This window comes from Haliotis rubra, unplaced genomic scaffold (assembly GCF_003918875.1).
Source record: "Haliotis rubra isolate DU_JTF1 unplaced genomic scaffold, ASM391887v1 Scf776, whole genome shotgun sequence".
Lineage (NCBI taxonomy): Eukaryota > Metazoa > Mollusca > Gastropoda > Lepetellida > Haliotidae > Haliotis > Haliotis rubra.
The window spans coordinates 197,019-221,697 of record NW_025767497.1 but is presented as its reverse complement, the minus strand read 5'-3'; the positions used below and the strand labels follow the sequence as shown (position 1 = coordinate 221,697).

The following is a 24,679-nucleotide window of genomic DNA, read 5'->3' as shown; positions in this document are numbered from 1 at the left end:
ACGATGCATGTCATTTCCACTATATTTTATCTACAATGAGCGGATGATATAGAAAAACGGATTTCAAACAGAGTTCAAAAGTGCAAATTGCATTTATTTTCGTGATGTACATGGATATGGTATCGATATCGATATCAAAGTGAAGGTTGAAGAGGAGGGACATATTGTAATTTTAGTAACAAACGTAGAATACCGGCACATTCGCCGATGGCAAGCTAGTTGTAGTGCACATTTTAGTTTTTGTGAAAAAAGATACCGTTGAAAAGGCGACCGACACAGGTTGAATGTTACGTGGTAACACATTTAGTACAATGTATACGTTTTTTCAACGCCATTACAGTGCAGAACTGATGACATAGCCAGCTGACGGCCAGGCAACATGTGGATTTAAACAGTAGTCTGCGCACCGAAACACAAGAATCGCACCTATAGCTGCACCACGTGAAATGGGTCTAATAAGGTCTAACGACGTCATTCGTTTATCATTTGGGCACCAATGACGTCATTTCCAAGGGACATAAGCCATGGTGTGTTAATTGTGGACACAAAATCGAACTCTCGGTAAATGTTGAAAATATGAATTGATATAACGCAAAAAATAAATTAGTTACTTCTGATATATGTACAGGTTTGGATATAAAAATACTTGACAAACATTTTTCATGATGAAAACTTGCAAGACAAAAAGGTTTATTTTCGTGTACACTTTTTTATTTAACGTCACATCGACAATATTTCAGCCATATCGTGACGAGAGAACCACATAAGTATATATGAAATGGGTTTGTGTGCTTATGTATAAAGTTATATGCCCCGAATTAAAAATGACTCGCAATAAATGTCGAAAATGGATTTTCCTCTATGACGTCAAGCGACGACAGAGAGGTCGTGCACGTAAAAAGACAAGGGGGCATAACTCCGCTATGGTAAATACTATGTCATGGTAACTCAGATCACTTAGACAGGATTTGCTGTGGATACGGACGCTATATTTTTCGTGTCTTGTTCACGGTGAACCCAACTATTCCAATACAAAGATCCCCAATGTAACCCAATACATTTTGCTACTATCACAATTTATAAGAAAAAATGACATCGTATTACATGAGAAAGCACCTAATAGCAACTTGGGTGGCACTATCCAAAATGTAAATTAGTTCTTAGATTCCCATATGTTCCTGTTCGTGTACATGTATTTTGACTAAGTTTGCACCATTCTTAACAGAGTTCTAGTCATAACTTCAAATACAATGAAATTACTGAAAATATACAACATTTTAGTTGACGACATGGCTTGTGTTATGTATTTGTGACGTCGGCAGTAGACGACATTGGTATGACATTAGTTGATTAATATATATCTCACCTAATTTCTATGAATTGTATAAAAGGTTTCGGTTTCTATGTCAGAATTGAACGCTCTTTCGACAGAACTTACAATGACTGATTTTACCATTTAAATAATGTCCGGAATAGATCGATAACTAGACGTTTTGACGGTGTATCTTAATATGAACAACATGCGCACATGTTTCGCATCAATTTAACGTAAATGTAAAAACATATTTCACAACACCCGAATATATGTTTTAAATAACGCTTTTCTTTGCTTATGATTATGTGGCTATTTCTCTTCATAAGTATACAATGAAAGATGCAAAAACGTGGCGCTTTTTGTATGGAATATCATAATAATGACGTAAGGTTTCTCCAATGTAAGACATGGCATGGTCTACATTTTGTTTACAATTTTTGTAGAAATATAGTTATTTTGATAAATTGTCATTACCATATTATTTTTCGAATATGAAGTGATTATATTATCGAAACAATGACAGTGAATCGTAAAATATTTGTGACAAACGCGCACCTGGCCAGTCATTATACATCAAAAAAAAAAAGGACATAAACACATTAAATGAACAAGACATAAAATACTGTGCAGATACATACCATAAAATACCTTAATCATTTCCATTAATATTGTCAGTTTTAAGTATAAGGTTTAAGTATAAGGTTAAATTAAATCGCTGTTCATTAACCTGTTCCAGAGACCCAGATAAGCTGCGTATCGGGGAAAAAATACGCATTGAAAATTCCCATTTACGCACTGAAAAAAATGGTTGCGTACCAATTACGCATTTAAAATGTTAGATACGCAAAAAGTTTAAAACAAATGCGTACGGGATATATTTATAAAAATCGCTTGCGTAATGAAAATGACATCGATTGCTATCAAGTTGTACTGTTAGTATAGGGCAAGTGTTGTACTGTCAGTATAGGATGAGTGATTTCCATTATATTTAAGTTGGTTTTGATTAGGTATGACATAAGGCAGAACATAACTGCTTAGTAAACTTACTCAATGACGTAACACTTAGGTGAGTAAAGTGACTGAAATACGCACATATTTGAAAGCAGTGGGTAACAGAAATTGAAATACCCACTCAACATTCATAATACCCACTCCAAAATAATACAGTGGGTACAGTACCCACATGAGCTAAATCTTATCTGGAGCTCTGCCGTTCATATGAAACTATAATACTTGTCGCAATATCGAATTTTGCACAGCATACGAACTGAAGAACATTTTGTCGGCGCTTCATATGGATTACTGTGATTTTATGAGTTATTGTACAGATATTGAACGTTTTACATGTGACAAAATTGTTAATAATTATGAAACAAAATTGTTAGATCACTGTTCAACACTTAATCTTACCATGTTTAATGGGCGATGTGGCAGTGATACACATGTTGGTGATTTCACTTTCGTCTCATCCTGCGGAGCAAGTCTTATAGACTATGTTATAGGAACTAGAGACTTGTTTACATTATGCAGTACATTCGACGCTGGATCTAGGTCAGAGTCTCCTCATTTGCCAGTCACATGTGGATTTCAGCAGTGTATGTATATAAAGCTATGCGTCTTAGATAGTCATTTGTACATATTGTAACATAACCGAACCGTATGTTATTGTTTATATTGTATATTGTATATATTGTATATTGTATATATTGTATATTATATATATTGTATATTGTATATATTGTATATTGTATACTGTATATATTGTATATTGTATACTGTATATTGTATATTGTATATATTGTATATTGTATATTGTATACTGTATATTGTATATATTGTATATTGTATATTGTATATATTGTATATTGTATATATTGTATATTGTATACTGTATATTGTATACTGTATATTGTATATATTGTATATTGTATATTGTATACTGTATATTGTATACTGTATATTGTATATTGTATATTGTATATATTGTATATTGTATATATTGTATATTGTATATTGTATATTGTATACTGTATACTGTATATTGTATATATTGTATATTGTATATACTCTCTCATAGTCAATTGTAAATGTAGAATGGGCCTGTGGCCTCCACTACAAGAAATAAAGATTGATTGATTGATTGATTGATTGATTGATTGAAGTCAGCGAGCCTGACCACCCGATCCCGTTAGTCGCCTCTTACGACAAGCATAGGTTACTGAAGGTCAATATTCTAACCCGGACCTTCACAGGTATGTGATGTAAGTAATCAGAATGATTCTGACTATCTGTGTATTGTTATATGTTTTTATCGTTTTCATTGTAAGAAAGAGAAGATACCAGAAATGCCGATAATTACCGTTGTCGTTCTGCGTGATTTTGCGTCAGTCATGGCGTCACGCTGCACAGAAGCTTCGACAATTTCGTATAAGCATATCGCATTACTGCATAGTATCTATTTTTAATTTGCTATTTCTTGCTATAGTCCGTTTGGCTCAAAAGCGGACCGATGAATTGCAATCTAACTCGAAAACTTATAAACATAAAATACTCAATGAAACACTGACCATAATGAAAACGTCAGACCAACTCTGAGAGGTGTTTGCAGAATGTTTGTCCTAAAATAAAAAAGTTGTTTAACAAACTATTATTAAAATATCGACACAGTTCACTATTTGTTACGAGGGAGGAGAAATATGGAGGGCAAGGATAGGGCTCTTTCGTCACCCACAAGGTGTGAGGCAAGTCGGCCATGTTGGCTTGTACACCCCATACTCGAAGTGGACCTACAGCATGGACGTCGGCTATCGTCTCTTGACCACAGGACTTGTATTGTATTCAATTGTTCTGTTGCCTGCAACTATTCAGTGTTTCCACAATCTTCTTCTGTCTGGCGACATAGAGCTGAACCATGGTCCATTAAATAAATCTAGTGATAGAGAAGAGTTTTATATTAAGAGAGCTTAGATCAGTTAAAAACGACTTGTCTCGTGACATTAGAGACGTTAAGTCTGATACACGGAAATTGACTGAAGCTGTTGAAGAACTTAAGTCAGATATCGATGACAACAGGAATCAACAACACATACTTCGTCTGGATCTGGGTGCAGGTACAGACAGGCTTGACAACGGAGACTTTGGAGAAGGGCGGTCTGGGTTAGAGGGATTAACCAGAGATGTTGAAGATCTCCAAAACAGTATTGAGCAATTGGAACAGTTCAGCCGCAAGAACAATGTTCTTCTATATGGAGTCAGTGAGTACACTAGTGATCGCGAGAGTGAACTTGACTGTAAAACACATGTACGAGGTATTCTGAATCAACATTCAGAAGAACGGTTCTCGATGGATGAAATACTAGAAGCACACAGGCTGAGTTCTCCTAAGCATACCGGAAGAAGGCCCCGACCGATTATAGTGCCATTCCACACCACCAGCAGTAAATCAGATCTCTCCAGTGTCGTGATTTACTGAAGTCAAATGGGTATGGCATCTCCGGCGATCTAACCAGGAAGCAAAGAAAGGTATTATCAGACCTGAAAAAGAATAATAGAAGAGGACATTTTAAGAATGGACGGCTTGTTGTTGACCGTGATACACGTGTGGGCTGGGGACAGGAACCGCCCTCTGAAACAGCGTCAGATGTCCAAGGAACGGACAGTGGAAACAAGGGGCGTGGCCGAGCCCGAATAAACAGCCAATCTGAACAATGCACAGTAAGCTTTTTATTTTGCAACATTGCCTTTTTACTAAATAAATATAATGACTTTAACTTTTTACAATTCATCCAGCATTTTGATGTTGTGACCCATGTCAGAAACATAGGTTAGTGACTTTGATTTTGCCCATTGTTTCCAGGACTATAATAACATTACTATAGTGATTGAGTGAGTGAATATTTAACGTCACATCGGCAATATTTCAGCTATATGGTGACGAGAACATTTTACATTAAAATGGACTATGTGTATATTTTAAAACCTGTCAACGAAGGACAGTAAAACAACTAGAATATCACAATTAGATTTAAAACTAGTGTGGAAGGTTAAAACTAATAGCACGATTTGGACAATACAAGATAAAAACAGGCTATAGATCGCCTACAACTGAAGGTAGATCACCATACTAGGGACTGCATTACTATAAATGCTGTAAGAATTTCCGTAAAAGGAAGACTCTCTGGTGGTCTTGTTGTTTTGATTAAGAAACGTTTATTCGAAATATTTGTGAAAAGAATGGCCATTTATGATAATGTTATTTTTACAGTGTTTGACAATAAGCTTTTTAAGTTGGATAAAGATGTTGTAATAGCATCTGTGTATGTGCATTCTTCTGGTTCAAATTGGTATGACCAAAAGCAATGTAAGTGTGGACTTACAATGATGTTTGAACAATTATTAAACTTTTTGCGTGAGTTTGGTGACATGTATATTGTGATTGGAGGTGATCTAAATGCTAGAACTGGTGAGGGCCCAGACAGTGTTGAAGATAGCATTGCTGATATGTTAGGATTTGATGATATTCATGTGTTATTTGACATGCTGGACACGGAGAGACACTCCTGTGATAAAGTCGTTAATCACTCCGGGAAAGTTCCATAGCTTGGAACGATTAACAAAGTCGAAAGCCTTAGCAAAATCCACAAACAAGGCATAGACTTTACCTCTCTTTTTCCCGAAGAGTCGACCAACAACAGACTACAAAATGAAGATATTATCCATAACCGAATAACCGTGCCGAAATCCGGCCTGTGATTCCGAAATGTTTTCATACACCTCGCACCAAACGGTCGCAGTGGATCAGATGCACGCTCGGGAGATTACACATTCATAAATCAACTGGGTAAAGTGTTATTGATTATGTGATATGTTCACCCATGCCGTTTTACAAAATTATATCAAGGGCAGACTCTGGTCATTTACCACTAACCTGTTCATTTCATGCCTGGGACGCTGGACGCCCGCACGTGCATGATCATGCTTCACATGCGGCATCGGATGACTACCGTTATGTGTGGGATGAGGAAAAGCTGAATTGTTTAGGGGTAATCTGCTGTCAGATGAGATTGTGTCCATGTTTGAAGAATGTTTACAATCCATGTCTACAAATATGTATGCTGCCATAGAAATATTTACAGATGCAGTATGCAGGGCTGCGAGTTGTATGAAACGCCAGTGTGGTAGGTATGCACAAAACCCCAACAGTTATGGTATGGCCAGGAGTGTAACTATCTCCGATGTGAGAGAGATAGGTTACTTAGAGTGTTTAGAATGAATAAATCTGATAATAGTTTGAGACAGTATTTAAAGGAAAGAAATGTATTTACAGTCTTCGTTCGAGACAAACAGTGTTGTATTTGAATAGATGAAGAAGTAAATTGATGAATAATTTTAATAATAGTAAGTCCCTTTGGTCAACACTTAAACATTTTTCTGGTGCTTCCGTCCCTGCTAGACCATGTATTGCATTGCAGGAATGGTACTAATATATATATGGGTTCGGTTGATAGCAATATCGAAGTAGACAATGTCATAATTGGCATTGATGCATTTACTGCTGACATACTGGATTCAATAATTACGCCGGAGGAAGTGTAAGTTGCTTTGGATAATCTCAAAACATGAAAATCCCCAGGACACGATAGGGTCATTGCCGATTTTTTTAAGCATCCTAGTGATGTCTTGATACCTCTTCTTACTGTTTTATTAAATGGTCTTTTTGATAGTGGCATTTTCCCAGAGTCATGGTCGATAGGATTGATAGTCCCATTACATAAAAAAGGAACATCTTAACACTACATCTAATTATCGAGGTATAACTATCTTGAGTATTTTTAATAAAATTTATATTTCAGTCTGGAATGCCGGATTATAGTTTTGGTGCGATGTGTATGAAAACATTTCGGAATCACAGGCCGGATTTCGGCACGGTTATTCGGTTATGGATAATATCTTCATTTTGTAGTCTGTTGTTGGTCGACTCTTCGGGAAAAAGAGAGGTAAAGTCTATGCCTTGTTTGTGGATTTTGCTAAGGCTTTCGACTTTGTTAATCGTTCCAAGCTATGGTCAGTTTTGCAACACAAGGGAGTTTCGCCAAAACTGTTAGGGTGTATTAAATCAATCTACGAGAGCGTAAAATCGAGCGTTAAATTTGATAATCTTGTTTCAGATATGTTTGAGTATAATGTTGGAGTGCGTCAGGGATGTGTTTTAAACCCCCTGCTATTTTCGTTGTTTATTAATGATCTTGCTGATCATGATATCCTGGCATCCAGTTACATCCAGACTTGACTCATCTATTCTTATTACTGTTTGCGGATGACGTCGTGCTTATATTTCTCACGGTTGGAGGGTTACAAAATCGAATTAACGTGTCACAACATTATTGTCACCAATATAATTATACTGTAAATTTAGATAAAACAAAAGTGGTTGTCTTTAAAAACGGCGGAGTTCTTTCGAGGGGCGAAAAATGGTATTTTGATGGCCATCTTATTGAATGTGTTTCATCTTATAGGTATTTAAGTGCGGTATTTTCTATGAATCTAACTTGGAATAAGCAGTTTATTAGTTCATCGTTGCAATCTAGAAAAGCATCATTTGGTGTTTTAAAATGTCTGTCGAAGCTTAGACCATTACCATATGATGTTTTCTTTAAGGTTTTTTATAGTAAAGTGATTTCAATTTTATTGTATGGTTCTGAAATATGGGGACTAGACTTTGATTTTGAATGTAAGATTAGCAGTGTTATTGAAGGAGTTCATGTTCAAGCATGTAAATATTTTCTGGGTGTGAAAGCGTCAACTTCAAACCATGTTGTTCGTGGCGAGTGTGGGAGATACCCGGTATATATCTTTGCCTATAAGCGTTGTATAAAATATTGGTATAAACTGCTATCCACGCCAAAATCACGCTTGCCCAAAACATGTTATAACATGTTAATATTAGATATGAGTCATGGTAAATGTAAAGTTTGGCATACATCTTTGTCACAAGGTTGTAAAGCATCTAATTATTCTATGTACAAGTTAAACTTATATCCATGGCATTATATTAAGCATATAACTATTCGGAAATTTCGTGTCGCTTTAGCTAAGTTTAGATGTAGTTCTTACCAACTGACAAATGAGATGGGTAGATATTCAAATGTTCCAAGAAATAAACGATTTTGCGATGTTTGTAAAATGAACTATGTCGAAGATGAGTACCACTTCTTGTTAGTATGCCGGGCTTATGTCGATTTACGTAAACAGTGTATTCCTAGGAAATACTACTTAGCTAAATTTAATCTTTTAATATCAAGTGAGAACAGTGATCTTATAAGAAAGTTGGCTATGTATGTTGAGAATTCTATGCAGTTAAGAAAAATCTGTTAATGTAGGCAATATGTAGTGTGGCTGCTGTACAACTGCTGTGTCATGGGCCGATGGCCTACGTCTCTTGCTGAATAAACCACAATTACGATAATGGCTACAGAATCCCTTTTTATTCAACCCCAACCCCCCACCCCCCAGATAATGGACAGACGAAGTAACAGATCAGCGCTGTGCAATGGTGACTTTGTAGAAAGTGCTATTCGTGATTTAGTCAAGAAGTGTTTGGTCGTTGTTTGTGACAAGAAACCTACTGTCGTTAGTCCTTTATCTGTTGCTACTCGGTCGTCTGGCAAGAAGAGAGTTTTTTTAGATCTATCTATATTAAACAGGCATGTTTGGAAATGCTCTGTAAAGTATGAATACTGGCGAACAGCTCTTATGTACATAAACAAAAATGACTGGTTGTTGAAATTTGACATACATTCTGCCCATCACCACGTACATATTTTCGAACCTCATACTGATTTCTTAGGATTTTCTTGGGGTGTTGGTGGGGACAGAACATTTTACAAGTTTGTAGTTATGCCTTTTGGATTGACAACTGCTCCTTACGTGTTTACTAAAACTACACTTCTATTGGTAAAGTACTGGCGATCTCAGTCGTACAGATGTGTGACATTTCTAGATGATGGGATAATGTCTGGTGATAGTTTGAATAGTGCAAGAAGCATTGGGCTAGCTATCAAGAGTGACCTGATTAAATTCGGTTTTGCACCGAAGGTTGAGAAGTCGTTATGGGAGCCAAGTCAAGTTGTTGAGTGGCTGGGTCTTGTCACTGATACCAGAGTTATGATGTTGTCCACTCCTACACGGAGGCTGGACAAGCTACTGTCGTCTGTCCGATATCTGTTAGATCATCCAGGTAAGTTTCGGCTCGATCTGTTGCTTCAGTTGTTGGCCACATTATGTCCATGAAGATTGTAGCGGGTTCCGCTTGCCAGTTGATGACAAGATAATTGAGTATTCAAGTGTTTTCCTGGAATGATTTTATTACACTATCTCCTGAGAGTTTAGATCAACTAATATTTTGGAAGAACAATCTGCATAGGCACAAGGACTTTATGCTAGTAGAACAACGTGTGGTCACTAAAGTAGTATACAGTGATGCTAGTTCTAGTGGATATGGCGGATATTGTGTTCAGCTTGGCCAGAGTGAGATATATGGACAATGGTCTACATAAGATGCGAATAAGAGTTCGACATGTAGAGAGCTGATGGCGGTAAAGGTGGTCCTTCAATGCTTGGCTGGGGAGTTAGCCTCGCAGCAAGTAAAGTGGTTCACTGACAATACGAACGTTGAATCCATAGTGTGTAAAGGTAGCATGAAACCAGATTTGCAGGTTATTACCAGATCTATATTCGATGTTTGTTTATCTCCTTCTGTGCATTTGGAAATGCAATGGGTCCCTAAATCTCTTAAGGATATAGCTGACTTTTTTAGCAAGAGTGAGTGAGTGAGTGAGTTATTATTTAACGTCACATCGGCAATATTTCAGCCATATCGTGACGAGAACACTTGACATTAAATAGAATATATATAGAAATAATAAAACCTGCCGACGAAGGACAGTAAAACAACTAGAATATCACAATTACAACTAAAACTAGTACTGAGAGTTAAAACTGATAGCACTATTTGGACAATACAATTTAAAAACAAGCTATAGATCGCCAACACCAGAAGGTAGATCACCAAACTAGGGACCACGGGGACTTACAGTACCTTGGCTACCTGCATGGACCCTAGTTGGATTTACACCATCCCTTCAGCTGCTGGCGATTGTAAGAAATGTTAGCTATAATTAAAAAGACAAGAATGCTACGTCTAAAAATCCTGGCAAGTTTAAATTGACTTTGAAAGTTTTGGGACTTACGTACCCCCTCAGGAGGACAATAATTTTACGCTACGTCAACCCCCTTTGAGGGTACAGCCACTAACAATCTTAGTAACTAATATAAACTACCAATAATAAAATATTTATCTATTTACAAATCAGTTAACAAATCTAATTCTCTTAAAAATTCAACTATTAAATGATAATTAACATTATAAAAAAGATCCTTCAATGTTTTGACATTAAAATACTTATCCCTTGTGATGGAATATTCAACACAGTCAAGCAGGACATGCTTGACCGTGATTCTTTCATCACAAGGGATACAAAACGGAGGATCTTCACCTTTCAATAGGTACTCATGAGTATATCTTGTGTGGCCAATACGACAACGTCGTATGATGACCTCTTCAAATCTGGACTGACAACCCAAGTAGGTGTAACCGATAGTTGGTTTAATTGCTTGTAATTTATTGATACCTACTTGGGTGTCCCACTTCTTTTTGCATCAGATCACGGATGTATGTTCTAATGCTGGCTTTATAATCAGAGTATGGGATAAGAAGTGGTGTCACAGATTTGTTGAGGGCTGCCTTAGCAGCAAGATCAGCCATGGTATTCCCAGAAATGCCAACGTGGCTGGGTAACCAACAAAAGACGATGTCGCATTGGCCAGTAGCAAGCTCATTATATAATTCGATTATTTCAATTAAAAGTGGATGTTTGCAAGATATATTTTTAATAGCCTGAAGGCAAGAAAGAGAGTCAGAAAATATTATATATTGTTTATGTTTGGGATGTCTTTGAATATATTTAAGAGCTGTTAATATGGCGTCTGCTTCTGCTGTGAAAATAGAGCTGTTATTGGGTAATCGAGAAGAGATTGTTCTGGATCCAATGACGGTGGCACAAGCAACCGCACCACCATCCTTGGACCCATCTGTAAATAAGGATGTGTATGTAGTATATTTAGTTTTTAATTGATTAAATTCTTGTTTATATTGTAATTCATTTGTTTCTGATTTTTTAAATGTTGTCAGTGTAAGGTCAACCTGTGGCCTCACCAATTGCCAAGGAGGAGAAGAAATAAGACGGGAAGGAGCTATATGTTCTAGCTCAATGCCAGCAGCAGAAAGGAAAGGTTTCACTCTTATACCAAGAGGTGGAACAAGAGAAGGCTTCTTGTTATACAGATCTTCATATATTGGATTAAAGACACAGTCATATGCAGGGTTTGACTTATTGGAATAAAGTTTTGTTATATACTGTAAAGTTAATTTTATACGGCGTTGTGTAAGAGATGGCTCATCAGCCTCGATGTAGAGGCTGTCAACAGGTGAAGTTCTAAAGGAACCAAGACATAGTCTTAGACCTTGGTGGTGGACAGAATCTAAAAGTTTTAGGTTGCTTTTGCAGGCTCCACCATACACGATGGAGCCATAGTCAAGTTTGGAACGAACCAATGATCGATATAATTGTAGTAGGGTAGCTTGATCCCCTCCCCCACTTAGAATTGGAAACGACTTTCAGCAAGTCAAGTGCTTTCATGCATTTAGTTTTAAGGGCCTTGATATGGGGAAGAAAAGTTAGATGCGAGTCAAAAATTAAACCCAAGAACTTGGCTTCCTTAACAACTTTGATAGGAGAGCCATTTAGAAACAGTTCCGGGTCTTTATGTGGTTTATATTTTCTACAAAAATGGATACAATTAGTTTTGGATTTAGAAAATTTAAATCCATTCTCAAGACACCATTTATCTATTTTGTTTAAACACAACTGCAGTTGCCGTTCAATAGTATGCATATTTTTTACCACGACAAGAAATATTAAAATCATCCACGAATAGTGACCCATCGATTGAATCACTTAAGACCTTTGATAAACTATTGATCTTAACACTAAACAATGTGACAGACAAAATACTACCTTGTGGGACACCCTGATCCTGCTTATAATGGTCAGACAGGGTAGAACCCACGCGGACTTGAAATTGCCTATCAGTTAAAAACTCGGATATAAACTGAGGCAAACGGCCTCTCAAACCAAAATCATGTAAATCTTGTAAAATGCCGTGCTTCCATGTCGTGTCATAGGCTTTCTCTAAATCGAAAAATACTGACACTGCATGCTGCTTGTTAATAATGGCATTTTTAACGAATGACTCCAATCGAACTAAATGGTCAATGGTACTGCGATTTTTACGAAAACCACATTGAATATTTGTGATTAAATTATTTGACTCTAAGTACCAAGTTAATCTGTTATTGACCATGCGTTCCATGGTTTTGCAAACGCAACTAGTCAAGGAAATGGGCCTATAATTTGAGGGATCGGTATGATCACGTCCAGGTTTAGGTATGGGTACAACAATGGCATCACGCCAAGATGAAGGAAAGTTACGAGATGTCCAAATGTCATCAAAAATATTTAATAGTGTTTCTAAACAAGATTCCGGTAAGTGTTGCAGGAGTTGATAATGAATGTTATCAGCTCCTGTTGCAGTATTGTGAGCTTGTTCAAGAGCAGTATGAAGCTCGTGGATAGAAAAGATTTCATTATAGTCTTCCCCATTATCCGAATGAAAATTGACTTGTTTCTTTTCTTGCATTTTTTGGAATTTTTGAAATTCGGGAACATAGTTTGACGAGAAAGAATGTTTTGCAAGTGTCTCACCCAGTTTATTTGCGATGTCAGATTTATCTGTTAACAATTGGTCCCCAATTTTGAGATGATTTATGCTTGATTTGGTACCCTTACCTTTAATTCTCTGGATCATGTTCCATACCTTGGACATCGGCGTCCGTGAATTTATTTTCGAAACGTAATTTTGCCACGACTGGCGCTTATTAAGCTTAAATGTTCGACGTGCTCTAGCGTTTAAAATTTTAAATTTATCTAAATTATGCACCATTGGGTGGCGACGAAAATAGTGTTCAGCTTTTTTCCGTGCCTTTCTAGCTTGTTTGCAGTCATTATTAAACCATGGTTTACGTATATGTGGATTTGTAGAGGACCTAGGAATACACTCATCAGCTATTTTGTGTAGTTCATCAGAGAATAATTGCACTGAATCAAGAGCATCAATAAAACGAGCAGGAGTTAGTTTGTCAATACAGAGTAATTCAAACAAAGGCCAGTTTGCTTTGTTGAAGTTCCATCTTGATGATGGAGCAACATCAGCAGGAGTTATTGTTTTAAGAATGGTTGGAAAATGGTCGCTGCCACACAGGTCGTTATGGACTGACCATTCAAATTCATTTAACAGATCTGTGTGAGTGAGTGATAAATCAAGAGAAGAATATGTGCCTGTGCCAGGATGTAGGTATGTCTTCGAATTATCGTTAAATATACACAGATCGTTGTTTGAAATAAAATCTTCTAGTACTGTCCCATTTCTGTTTGTATGAGAACTACCCCAAAGAGGATTATGACCGTTCAAGTCACCCATAATGATACACGGTTTGGGGAGCTGGTCATAAAGAGCCTGAAGATCAGTTTGGTGAAGAGTGGAAGATGGCGGCACATAAAGGGAGCATAATGTAAAGGCAATGTGTAAAGTCAACCTGACGGCAACAGCCTGAAGTGTTGTTTTTAGGGGAACAGGGCTATGTATAACACCCTGTCGCACCAAAATTGAAGAGCCACCAGTAGCTCGGAGTCCCGGAGGAGAAAAGAAGTTATATGAAGTATACTGCCGGATATCAAATTGATCTGTGGTTTTTTAGGTACGTCTCCTGTAAACAAAATGCTGATGGTGTGAAATCTTGTATTAGTAATTGTAAATCATTAAAATTATTTCTCAGTCCTCTACAATTCCACTGAACAATGTTATTTGAGCCACTCATGGAGGATCAATTGGAGAACGCGGATTGGAGTGAGGTCTACTCCCATGGACTGGGACAGAGGGATTGACCTCCATCTCCAAAGGTTCAAATTGATTTTGAACCTGTACAGGGGACGACTGAGAGGAAGGCACCTCCAAATGTTGAAGGGCCCTGGTCCTTCCTCTCGATTTTTTCTTTTCCTTTTTTTCATTTTTGGATGGTTTAATTTGCTGTGATGCATTTGAGGCACATTCAGGATCAGAAGCAGGATCTGCTGATGGCAGCGATGTGACAGTCTCCGTCTGAGAGGCCGATGTCGAAATACAAGAGATACCAATTTGAGAGGTCTGGATTTTATCATCTATTGTAAATTGTTTGTTCACCCAGGATATGGATGTCTGACACGACGTTGATGTCATGGGAGGTCTGGAGGTATTGCCACGAGAGGAAACTACAGTTGAATATGAAATAGTAGAATTGGATGATACAGTTACCTGCTTTTTAGCTTCAGCATAAGAAATGTTGCTGGTGTGTTTTATCTTTTGAATTTTAGTCTCACGTTCGAAGACCGGGCATGATTTTGATGAGGCCAAGTGTTCTCCATCGCAGTTAGCACACTTGATGCTATTCGTGCACTCAGAGAGTTCATGTGCACCACCACAATGGGAACATACCATGGTATTACGGCAGAACCTGGCCCCATGACCAAACTTTTGGCATTTGAAACATCGGAGCGGAGTTGGTACATATACCTCAACTCCGATGTTAAAGTACCCAGCTTTTATACTTTTTGGAAGCGTGGAAAGTGAGAACGTAAACAAGTACGTATTCAACTTGACAATTGTGCCATCATCTTTCTTTTTAGAAAAACGCTTTACTCCTGTTACGCCCTGGTTTTCTAGTTCATGAACAATATCGTCCTCATCCATATCAGAAAGGCAACGGGCCCTGTCTCTGACTATACCTCTGCAGGAGTTCAGAGTTCTGTGCGCCGAGACAACAACAGGTGTATTCACAAACTGTTTTAGTTTCAACAGATTGACCGATTGTTGTCTACGGGCACATTCCACTAAGAGCGAGCCATTTCGGAGACGTGTAACGTCCTTCACTTCTCCACAGACACCATAAATGCCCTTGGAGATTGCGAAGGGGTTCAGTTGTAAAGGAGTGTCTTCTATAGAGGAGATAACAATGAACCTCGGCCACGAGTCAACAGTGTCAGAAGATCCTTCATCCGACGATGTAGATTCTACAAATCTACGTTTATGCTTCGATGAACCAGAAGGAAGAGGAAAAGCCATGGTGAAGGAAAAGTGTTCAACATCCCTGCTCCCCACCCACCATGGAGTGTCAACAAGGACGGTGTTACAGCGGAATCCAGCATGCTCCACCAGGGTTACAGAGATGTTATACTCCAGCACATAAACACTTGAATAGCTGTCGAATCTAACAGAACAAATGGCAGGCTGGTTCGCCCTTGACACCTTTCTGAAGAAGAACAGAATTCAGAGGTCTCTATTGCCAGATTGGCCCATGAGCCACCGCCTTCTGGCATAGGACTCTAGGCAATTCAACATGAGAATAATTTGTAAATGGAAGACCAAAATATCAAAAGCCCCAAAATAAGAATGTGTGCAAATAATATATGTACCATGCACAGGGCTTGGCGTGACCAGCCGATTGATAGAACCGGGCCAGTTCTACCACCCGTCTAGGTGAAGTAAGGGTCGAAGTGGTGTATTGGGCAAAGGAACGCTGTTCCTGGAGCCCTTGCCCTCAACCACCAGAATCCCGTCCTCCACCGACACAGGGGCGCAACCCACGGCAAACGGGTTGGTGGACCTAATATCCCCCCGGGTCCACAACGGGGGGTTGAAGGGCGCTTAGCGTGACCCAGCACCCACCACGAGGAGGTGGCCCTTCACGGGTGCCTTTTTTAGCAAGATAATTGATCACGATGAATGGGGAATTTTCGCAAAATATATGTTTAGAAATCTGGAAGATATGATGTCGACAGATTTGCTTCTCATTACAACGCAAAATGTCAATTTTCTGTTCAAGATTCTGGGATCAAGGATGTGTTGCAATAGATGCATTCACTGAGCATTGGGGTGATACACACAACTGGATTATTCCGCCTGTGTATCTTGTTTGTAGAGTTCTGGCTCATATGAAGGTTTGCAAAGCTAAAGGTACTTTGGTTGTGCCAGCGTGGTACTCTGCCAGCTACTGGCCATTGTAGTGTCCGAAAGGAACTTTCATACCTGATATCGTGTATTTACCCAGAGACAAGGAAGCTTATGTACCCAGCCGGATTCCAGGGGGTATGTTTGGTGAGAGAGACTTAACCTTTGACATGTTGGCAATCAATATGAAATACTGATTGACTTATTCTCTTTGCTGATGTCTTTGAGATTGCATACGCTGATGACATTCATAGCCTTTCAGGCCCAGGCAGAGAGTTGGTTAGTAGAATTCCAGAACTTTTGCAATTTGCACGAGCTGATTCAACTAATAAGAAATATGATTATGGAATTCAGAGGTGGTTAAAGTGGGCGAGAAGTAATGATATGCCTATACATTTTCCTATTAAACCTTTACACTGTGCCATTTACCTAGTTTCTGTGATGCAACTAAGCCATTCTTTTTCGCACGTTCATGCGGCTTTTTATAGCATTCGTCATGCTCATAGTATTATAGGCTTTCCCAGTCCTACTGATAATCTTCTGGTGAGAAATGTGTTGGAGGCTGCTAAGTGCAAATTGGCTAAACCAGTGTGTAAAAAACAGCCTATATCTATCGAGATATAAGAAAGTTTGGTTGATTTTTATTCGGATACAGCATGTTTGAAAGATGTCCGCATTGTGTCAATGTGCCTGCTTGCCTATGCTGGGTTCCTGAGATCTGCAGAGTTGCTCAGTTTGAGACGCACTGACATTTATAAAGCTTATATGATGGTTTTCATTGAGAAATCAAAGACTGATATGTATAGAGATTGGTCATGGTTATTGATCAGCAGGACAAGTTCCAAGATGTGTCCAGTCATGTGGTTGGAGAAGTATCTGGCGTTAACGCAGTTTCCCGAAGAATCACAAGAGTACTTGTATAGGAACATTTCCAAGTGCCATGATAGGTTTGTCCTTAGAAAAGAAAATAGAGCTATGACTTACTCTCGTTTGAGAGAGTTGTTTATTGAAACGTTTTCTCCTTTCGTTTCTGATATTAGACAGTACGGCTTGCACAGTTTGCGTGCAGGTGGTGCCTCTGTGGCTGCTAACAGTGGCATCCCGGACAGGATGTTTAAGAGGCATGGCAGATGGAAAAGCGAGAGCGCTAAAGACGGTTATGTCAAAGATTCTGTAGAGAACCGTGTGCAAGTGTCGCAGGCCTCTAGTTTGCCCGTTCTTTGAGTCTCGCGGCGGAGCACAGCATAGCCATCCAATGTGTGTTATGTCATTTGCTGTATTGTGTTGGAATGGCTAGGAGAAATGATATTTTTATTGTTTGAGGGACGAATGAGATAGAAATGACTTTCTCCTAGCGTAGGGGAATACAACAAAGGGGTGTAATTCAGTTGTAGGTGGCGCCTAATGAGAGTATATAAGGTGTATGATATTTGAATTGTCATTCTCGCTTGTTGTGCACCAAGTATACATTGCGTCATGGATACTTCTGAAAAGTTTGATATTGTACTTTAACCTATTCTAAAGGTTTCAGGTCATTGTATGCTCGGTGCCATGAGAGCAGCTCCTCGCTGTCTGCAGGCTCGTTGCTATGGGAGAGGCTCGTCGCCTTTTGAGAGGCTTGTCGCCGTCGGCCATGTTTGGCGCCGATAGAGGCTTGTCGCCATTTTGAGAAGCTTGTCGCCATTTTGAGAGGCTTGTCACCATCGGCCATGCTTGGTGCCGACTGAGAGGCTTGTCGCCGTCTGCTAGGCTCGTTGTCAGTTATATTGGTTTGTCAGTGTCTCCGAGAGGCTTGTCGCCGCTTCCTTTCAGGCTTGTATGTACTTGTAAGTATATACACCCTTCTTTCACGCAATAAACCACGGCGGTGCACAGCATAGCAATCCAATGTATCTTAGGTCATTTGTTGTATTGTGTTGGAGTGAGTGAGTGAGTGAGTTTAGTTTTACGCCACACTCAGCAATATTCCAGCTGTATGGCGGCGGTCTGTAAATAATAGAGTCTGGACCAGACAATCCAGTCAAGGGTCATATTGTGTTGGAAGGGCAAGGAGAAAATCATTAGTCTTTCATAAATTGTCTTTGTATTAGAGTGTGAATCTTCATCTGACCAATTATTTGTTTTATTAAGACTCAGCTGCAACTGTCTCTCAAGGATGACACATTCAATTTACCTGCAAATAATGTTCCATCAAAGGATTCATTTGAAACTTTAGATACGCTGTTCATGTTTATACTGATAAGCGTTACCAATGATATGCTACCAATCCATTTAAATGGTCCGTAGTATTTTTTCTCAAAACCACATTGAATATTTGGAATAATAATATTTGTTTCTAAGTATTAATCCACCATTCTTTCCATGGTTTTACAAACACAACTAGTAACGACATTGGCCTGTGTCTTGAATCATCAGGTTTTGGAACTGGAATTCAAACAGCATTCGGTCATGATGAAAGGAAATCATCTGTTGTCCAAACCTGATCAACTGTATTCAAAAGTGTTTCTAAACGATTGGGCATCTAACCACACTTTCCCTGAGGGCGACATAGTGTGTGCCCTCGGTTGGATGTTTTCAGCAAGATCCATTATTTGACGGGATCCAAACTGATTATTTGACCCCTTTGAAACTCTGGTACTTTGAAGTCCTTTCGGTTCTTGGTTTGCTCTTTGGTTTGTTTTACATTTCTTAGAGTTTTAGGTTTTTGGAAAGTGATGACGACTGTGACTGGTCTTTGGAGAACTTGGGTGTGTCAGAAAGTGATTTAGAAGCTCGATTGGCCTGCTCACTGGAATAAAATAAAGGTGTTTCTGTGTTCACCCACGTTACGTCTGTCTGACAGCGTATAGATGTAGCATTGTTGTAATTGGGGGTTGATTCAGTAGGTGACCTAACAACAGGTGTATAGGCTTCCGTAACATCTTGTGACATAATAAAGTTCCTTTGCATCAGACGAGCTGATTTCTGGAAAATGTAATATTAATTATGCCTATCCATCTGTTGTTTCCAGATGGGACAGTCCTTTTATTGGATGGGTGATTCCCTGAACAATTTGTAAGACTGTAATGTCACAGTCTTCTGTAGTTTGCATACAGGTACTGACAACATTCCAGGATTTGGAAGGAAGATGTCAACGCTGGTATTGGAGTAGGTTTCTTTAACTCATGTAGGGGCAGTTGGTAATGAAAAGAAAAAGAGATATTTTGTTAGGTGGTTGAGTTTGAGAGTATGTTTCTGGTTGAGAATATTTTAAACAAAACGCCTTGACCTGTCATTTCAGATGCTATTTCAATTTTAGTCATGTTTGTGAACAATATTGGTCCCTGTTGCGTACAATTCCTTTGCTGCTATTGAGAGTTGTGTGAGCTGTGATTGAAATTGGACAAAAGAAACGATCGACATGAGGTTCATAGGTTTCCTGATATCAACATAGAGCCTGATGTCAATGATCTGAAGTCCTTAACTTCAATAGCAAAGCCATGAATACCCTTGGTTATTGAAAAGGTTTTCAGTTTAAGGCGTGTGTTGTCAATTGTCTCAATTACATGTGGCGAATATCCTATTTATTTTGAAAGTCTCAGTTCATCATGTTTGTAAACGTTTGGATTGTTTTGGTGGAGGCCGTTCCATGGTTTTTTTGTTGATCATCTGAGCTCCCCACCATCCACGTAGTATCACAAAGACAAAGCCAAATACAACACGGACCAAGGCTACCCGGATGATACTCCAGCAGAAAAATATAAACGTTAATTATTCAACCAGGCTGGGAATTAGGATTCTAGGCAAATTATAAAAGGGAACCTGCTCATTTGAAATTCAAAAATATCATTCAGCCAAGTCATTTGACAAAAATTCCAAATATTTTATTCAATCTAAGCAACTCAATATAGATGCACAGGACTCAACATGACCAGCCGATTTATCGGGCCCATTCTACCGCCCGTCTAGAGGAAGTCGAAGTGGTGAATTGGTCTGAGGAATGCTATTCCTGGAACCAGTGCCCTAAACATATTTCGTCGCAATCATTTCAAAATTTAAGATCTAAATACAGAGAATTCATACCGAAAATTAATTCAACCGACAGCTGACTATTGTAAGAAAGGGGGTGATATATCTTATCTAGCTGGAACAATTTAATGTAAACGCCGTTGAAAAGAAAGTCTCCATTTTCAAACACAACAGATCTCAGTGCGTGAGTATTAGATCTACCAAGACTAATTTTATTTACTAGGAACAAAATTCGCATATAAAATATCATTACATCTTGAACTGTTCAGTGTAAAAAGTCAACGGCAGTGAAGTGTTATTCCCCATTTTCAAACAAAACAGCTTCCATTTTGCAGGAAAATGGATTACTGAAAATCGGTGAAAACACGTTGAAAGGAAAAGCATGAAATGATGTCATGGTAATTTAAGCATTAATCTTATAGATGGATATCTTGAAGTGCCCTCCACACATCAAGCTCCTGTCGCCTGGACAGGCAATACTGCATTCCTTTTCTGGCATCTTGGCGTACGAAGATTGGATGACGTCACTGCAGAAACATTGACTCCCGTCCTGTAATGAGAAAAAGTAAGCATCGCAAACCAAGGCTTACCACAACCAACTTGATGCACCCTTGTAGTTGGCTGAATAGATTTTCTGCCCAAGCATTTCTGTCCTGTCACAGGTATTGTCATTAATCTGTTACATTCTAGTACAAACATAGCTAGTTTCCTGACAGTAATTGTCATATATGCATCTTAATAGTAATAGAAAAAGATGTCAGTGAGTGAGTGAGTGAGTTAATATTTATCGTCAAATCGGCAATGTTTCAGCCATATCGTGACGAGAACAATTAATAATTATATTGTAGATCAATGAAATTGATAGTCTGTTAACGAAGAACAGTAACACTACTAGTGTATCACAGATATCCATTTAAAACTAGTAATTAAATCTAAATCATGTTAACTAGAAATGACAAGACAATGTAAAAACAGGCTATAGATTGCCAACAACTGAAGGTAGATCACCATACTAGGGACCATGGGGACTTACAGTACATTTCCTTCCTGCATGGACCCTAGCTGGATTTTCACCGCCCCTTCAGCTATAGGCAATTTTAGATAATCTAGCCATAAGTTAAAATAACATATATGTTATGATTAAAAATAGTGGTTTGTTGAAATTAACTTTGAACTATTTTGGGACTTCCGTACCCTCCGAGGAGGACGATAATTTTACAATACTTCAACCCCCTTTGAGGGTACAGCCACTAGTAATCTTAGTTACTAATCTAAACTACCGATAATAAAATATATATCTATTTACAAACTATTCATAAAAAAATATCCAATAATTCTATTTCTTTTAAAAATTCAAGAATTAAGTGAAGATTAAAAGTACTAAAAAGATCCTTATCAGTTTTAAAATTGAAATACTGATCCCTTGTGATGGAAAAATCAATACAGTCAAGCAGGACATGATTGACCGTGATTCTTTCATCACAAGGGATGCAAAACGGAAGATCTTCGCCTTTTAACAAATATTCATGAGTAAACCTTTTATGACCAATGCGACATCGTCGCATGATGACCTCTTAAAAATCTGGACTGACAACCCAAGTAGGTGTAACCAATATAGGGTTTTGTTTTTGTAATTTGTTAATACCTACTTGGGTGTCCCACTTCTTTTGCATCAGATCACGGATGTAGGTTCTAGATAATGTTAGCTTTGTAATCAGAGTGTGGAATAAGAAGTGGTCTCACAGATTTATTGAGTGCTGCCTCGGCAGCAAGATCGGCCATTGTGTTCCAAGAAATGCCAACGTGGCTGGGTAACCATCAAAAGACGATCTCGCATTGACCAGTTGAAAGATCATTCAATTCAATTATTTCAATTGAAAGTGGATGTTTACAAGAGATATTTTTTATAGCCTGAATGCAAGAAAGAGAATCTGAAAATATGATATACTGTTTATATTTGGGTTGTCTTTTAATATATTTAAGAGCTGTTAGTATTGCGGTAGCTTCTGCTGTGAAAATAGAGCTGTTATCAGGCAATCGAGAAGATATTGTTCTGGATCCAATGACAGTGGCACAAGCTACTGCGCCACCATCCTTGGACCCTCTGTAAATAAGAATTGTTATGTATTATATTTAGTTCTTAATTGAATACATTCTTGTTTATACGGTAATTCATTAGTTTCGGATTTTTTAAATGTGGTTAATGTTACGTCAACGTGTGGCCTCACTAATTGTCAAGGAGGAGAAGAAAGAAGACGGGAAGGAGATATATTTTCCAACTCAAGGCCGGCAGCAGAAATGAATGGTTTAATTCTGAGCCCAAGAAGCTGAACAAGAGAAGACTTCTTGTTGTACAGATCCACACAGAGGGGATTAAAGTTATATGCAGAGTTCGACTGATTAGAATATAGTTTAGTGATATATTGCAAAGATTATTTTATACGGTATTGGCTAAGAGAAGGCTCGTCAGCTTCAACCTAAATACTGTCAAAAGGAGAAGTTCTGAAAGATTCAAGACAAAGTCTTAAACCTTGGTGATGAATAGAATCAAGAAGTTTAAGGTTGCTTTTACAGGCTCCACCATATATGATGGAGCCATAATCAAGTTTGGATTGAAAAATAGTTCCGGGTCTTTATGAGGTTTGTATTTACGGCAGAAATGTATACAAATAGTTTTCGATTTTGAAAATTTAAAGCCATTTCAAAACACCATTTATCTATTTTGTTTAAACACAACTGCATTTACCGTTCAGTTGTGTGCATATGTTTACCACGGCAAGAAATATTAACATCATGATTGTAATGATAAGACAGGGAAGAACCCACGCGGACTTGAAATTGTCTGTCATTCAAAAAGTTGGTTATAAATTGAGGGAAACGGCCTCGCAATCCGAAGCCATGGAAATCTCTTAAAATGCCATATTTCCACGTCGGGTCATATGCCTTTTCGAGATAAAAAAGACACAGCCTGTTGTTTATTAATTAAAGCGTTTTTAACAAATGATTCCAAACGCACTAAGTGATCGACAGTACTTCTGTTTTTACGGAAACCACATTGTATATCTGTTATAAGGTTATTGGTTTCCAAGTACCAAACTAGTCGATTATTTATCATGCGTTCCATGGTTTTGCAAACACAGCTATATAGTGAAATCGGTCGATAATTGTAAGAGTGCCCCTAAACATGTATCTGGTAAGTGTTTCAGGAGTTGATAATGTATGTTATCAGCTCCTGAAGCAGTATCGTGAGCCTGATCAAGAGCAGTATTAAGCTCATGTATCGAAAAATGTTTCGCTGTAATTTTCCCCATTATCTGAATTGAAATTAAGAGATTTCTGTTCTTGCTGTTTTTAGTATTTTTGGAATTCAGTTTCGCCAAGATTGGCGTTTACTTTGCTTGAAAGTACACCATGCTTTAGCGTTTAAAATTCTAAATTTGTCTAAATTGTGGACCAGAGGATGGCGACGGAAATAATGCTCGGCTTTCTTCCGTGCCTTCCTAGCCTGTTTGCATTCATCGTTAAAGCTTGGTTTCGTACGCATGGAATTGCAGAGGACTTTGGGATACATTCGTCAGCTATGTTATTTAGCTCATCTGAAAAAACATTCTATGGCATCAGGAATATCATTAAAAAGTTCAGGTTTTAGTTTGTCGGCACAGAGAATGTTATATAAAGGCGCGGGTTGCGGCTCTATCACCCGGAGGAGAAAAACAGTGATATGCGTTGAAGTGACGGGAGTAAAAGTTATCTGGCTGTTTCAGATAAGTTTCTTGGTTGCAGAACGCTGATGGTTTAAAATCTTGGTTTAATAGATGTAAATCGTTTAAATTAGTCCGGAGTCCTCTACAATTCCACTGAATTATAGTTGAAGGAATTACTTCTTCGGCGGATGAACAGGAGATCTACTCCTCACCTTCCTTGAGGGCGACAAGCCATGAGTCCTACCATGGCTATGGTCGGACACATCCATGACCTCAAGGGATCCAAACTTCTTATTCGACCCCTTTGGGGCTCTGTTACTTTGATTCTTTTTGTTTTCATAGTTTGGTTTGGATGGATTTTTCACAGTCACTCTCTCACTTGTGTCAGATGGTTTAGATGGTTGTTTCTGAGATGAGGATTTGTCTTTTTCAG

The 24,679-nt window shown here is 38.3% G+C and overlaps 1 long non-coding RNA gene across 1 annotated transcript; it reads left to right on the top strand.

Moving 5' to 3' along the window:
* The first annotated feature begins 1,334 nt into the window (after positions 1-1,334).
* Positions 1,335-21,505, top strand: LOC124260798. The gene is made up of 3 exons (XR_006894176.1): positions 1,335-1,345; positions 12,106-12,109; positions 21,408-21,505. It is a non-coding gene; the product is annotated as an uncharacterized LOC124260798 (long non-coding RNA).
* Positions 21,506-24,679: the final 3,174 nt, after the last annotated feature.